The following is a 3,853-nucleotide window of genomic DNA, read 5'->3' as shown; positions in this document are numbered from 1 at the left end:
GCAGGTGTGCGCGTGCGGGCAGCTATGTGCATCTATTGCGTTTATGTCAGGCAGTCAGTAAGTTAGAATTATCGCGTGAGAGCCTGACTAATGTAACCACTGCCGAAAAATCCCCTTGGCTGCTGGTGTCCCCTGTGACTCTGGCAATGTTCTCTCCTGACCTATGTAGGTCACATGAAACAGTGACCTTTCCCTCCCCCCTGAACAGCCCCGGTCCAAAGGTGGCCATGCAGCCAAGACTGGCCAAGCAGAACGCCTTGTCACCTGCTGATTCCAGGCTGGGAAGATGGGCTCTGTTTCTGCAAGAGGGCCATTGATAGGGAGGACGAAGGCTCTGGGGGGAGCTCAGCAGCCACATTGCTACGTTGTGGGAAGTCTGTTGGGCACTGAACACGGAGCCATATTTATTCAGGAGGCATCAGTGGTCCAGGGCATAGGGCCTACAAGCCTGTCAGAACATATAAGCCCGTTGGAGACCTGGAAGAAAATGGTATTGACCCCAGAATACAGACAGGAAATCACAAAGCCCAGCCCCTGTTTATATAAAGATCTACAAAGTCTATCATTATGCCACCTTTATTAAGTTACAGTTAGCATTCATGGAATGTCACTGCATTTGGAAGGAAGTGGCAGGTTTTGTTTTCTGGTGTCACAAGAGTTCCCAAGTATGCAGGATCACCGCTGTGAACCCCTAGCCAACTGTTACCTGAGTCACTTCAAGTGAAGTAAGTCTGGAAGGCTTCCATGGTGAAGAGCAGCGACCCCCTCGGTGCTCTAGCAGTCGTGCTGTGTGTTTCTCACATAACAAGAAATCTGAGGCAGGGGAGGAGGGGCAGTTCCTGCTCATGCATATTTGCCCGGAGACAGTCACATATCCATTCCTCATTCCTCAACAAAATACTGGTAAAGAGAATGAAATTGTGTTTATTCATTTAACAAAATGCTCCGTGCCAGCCAGCCTTGTAAGCACTTTAAAATACTAACTCAGTCCTCTTATAGCACTATAAGATGGGTGTTATTCCTATCTACATTTTACGGATGAGGAAACTGACCCAGAGAGGTTGAGTTACTTGGTCAAGGTTGCACAGCTTGTAAGTGGAAAAGCTGGGATTCTAGCCCAAGCCCTCTGGCTGCACAGTTTACCTCCACAGTCTACTGTCTTTTGATGCCCTTGGATGATGCAGACACATCCTGGAGCCAGAGGTAGGAGCAGCTTCTCCTGGGGCGGTGACTGCTTTGAGGACAGGATAGGTGCTGGAATGAAATCCACATGGTGTAAGGAAGGACAGCAGGGATGGATACCGAGTAAGTCCCCACAGCAGCCCCTCCTCGCTCCCTCCTCCCTTCCTCCTCCCTCCTGCCCTGTCTCCTTCCTCCCCTGGGGACATGCTAGAATGAGGTAGAGGACTAAAAAGCCAATAATTGCTCCTTCCCACCTCGGTGACCCTCGGCACCCCTCCTGCCCTTTCCCCTCACTCTCTACTTCTCGCTCTCTGATTTGCGTTATGAGATGACTTTTGCAATGTCAGCCATAAATAGATTATGAGAAGAAAATCTTTTGTTTAAACAGAAATTCTAATTTTCTGAAAGGTGGTGAACAAACAGTCCAGAATGCATTAGAGATCAGCAGATCTTGTTTGCGTAAAATCGTGCTTCCGTTTCTTGATAGAAGCAGAAAATAGCTCTGAGTCCTTACCAGAGCTTCTTTGTGTCAAAGGATTGGTCTCACCATTTCAATTTGTGTTGCTCAGAAGATGCTGAGCGTTCCTGCCCAGGTGGGAAGTCACCTCTCATGGCCCCGTTGGGTCACGCCCCTCCCCTGGGCGCTGAGCCTCTCCTCCCCTGCTTTCTACTACAGTGGTCCAGTCCCTTCAAACAGATGCATTTTCAGGGTTGAGGATGAATTACAAATTGCCTTTACCCAAGGGGCAACGCCTGTGGCCTGGGTCCGGGAGCGCTGAGCCCAGGCTTGGGAAAGCTCCCTGTGGTTCTCTAGATTTTGATCCTGTCAAAGGCAGCTTGTTCTTTCCAGAGCCTCTCCCGAGAGCCCCCAGCACCTTCTTAACCCGCAGGCCAGGTGGAGTCTCACTGAGACACTTCAGGGTGGGTATCACAGAAGGTGCTAGGACCACATAAGCAAGAGAGGGGAGTTTATGATAAAGGGACCGGTGGGCCTCCCAGCAGCGAGGGCAGGCAGCATTCCAGTTTATAGTGCTGTGTGACCTATCACTGCAAAACCTCATGGCTTCACAGGGCCATTTTTTTGGTGTTCCCAGATTCTGTGGGTGGGGAATTTGGACAGAGCACAGTGGAAAGAATGTGTCTTGATGGCCCGGGCCTCTGGAATGAAGGCACGGAGCCTGGAGGCATCACCTGGTGGTTAGCTAGGACCTCGGCTGGACCATCAAAGGAGCACAGACACGTGGCTTCTCCCTTTGGCCTTGGTGGCATTGAGGAGCTGTCCTGCGGATCTCCACCTGCAGGGTGGGTGACCGCGCCACAGCCCCAGCTCCTGAAATCCATTGCTGCTTCTGCACTGAGGCCAAGCTTGCCGTGGGCTGTTCACTTAGCATTATACTCTCTAGCTCCAGCCATGTTGTTGCAAATGGCAAGATTTCATTCTTTTGTATGGCTGAGTAATATTCCATTGTGTATATATGCCACCTCTTCTTCTTTTTTTTTAATTTTTTATTCTTATGTTAATCACCATACATAACATCATTAGTTTTTGATGTAGTGTTCCATGATTCATTGTTTGTGCATAACACCCAGTGCTCCATTCAGTACGTGCCCTCTTTAATACCCATCACCAGCCTAACCCATCCTTCCCCCTCCCCTCTAGAACCCTCAGTTTGTTTTTCAGAGTCCATCGTCTCTCATGGTTCGTCTCCCCCTCCGATTCCCCTCTTCATTCTTCCCCTCCTGCTATCTTCTTTTTTTTTTTTCTTAACATATATTGCATTATTTGTTTCAGAGGTACAGATCTGAGATTCAACAGTCTTGCACAATTCACAGCGCTCACCATAGCACATACCCTCCCCAATGTCTATCACCCAGCCACACCATCCCTCCCACCCCACCCCCTCCCCTCCAGCAACCCTCAGTTTGTTTCCTGAGATTAAGAACTCCTCATATCAGTGAGGTCATATGATACATGTCTTTCTCTGATTGACTTATTTTGCTCAGCATAACACCCTCCAGTTCCATCCACGTCGTTGCAAATGGCAAGATCTCATTCCTTTTGATGGCTGCATAATATTCCCTTGTATATATATACACCACATCTTCTTTATCCATTCATCTGTCGATGGACATCTTGGCTCTTTCCACAGTTTGGCTATTGTGGACATTGCTGCTATAATCAGGGTGCATGTACCCCTTCAGATCCCTACATTTGTATCTTTGAGGTAAATACCCAGTATTGCAATTGCTGGATCGTATGGTAGCTCTATTTTCAACTTTTTGAGGAACCTCCATACTCTTTTCCAGAGTGGTTGCACCAGCAACAGTGTAGGAGGGTTCCCCTTTCTCTGCATCCCCGCCAACAGTGTAGGAGGGTTCCCCTTTCTCCGCACCCTGCCAACATTTGTCATTTCCTGATTTGTTAATTTTAGCCATTCTGACTGGTGTGAGGTGGTATCTCATTGAGGTTTTGATTTGGATTTCCCTGATGCCAAGCGATGTTGAGCACTTTTTCATGTGTCTGTTGGCCATTTGGATGTCTTCTTTGGAAAAATGTCTGTTCATCTCTTCTGGCCATTTCTTGATTAGATTATTTGTTCTTTGGGTGTTGATTTTGATAAGTTCTCTATAGATTTTGGATACTAGCCCTTTATCTGGTATGTCATTTGCA

This window comes from Mirounga leonina, unplaced genomic scaffold (assembly GCF_011800145.1).
Source record: "Mirounga leonina isolate KUSES-001 unplaced genomic scaffold, KU_Mleo_1.0 Mir_180, whole genome shotgun sequence".
Classification (NCBI taxonomy): domain Eukaryota; kingdom Metazoa; phylum Chordata; class Mammalia; order Carnivora; family Phocidae; genus Mirounga; species Mirounga leonina.
The sequence above is the reverse complement of the archived record's forward strand: the minus strand, read 5'-3'. Positions refer to the sequence as shown.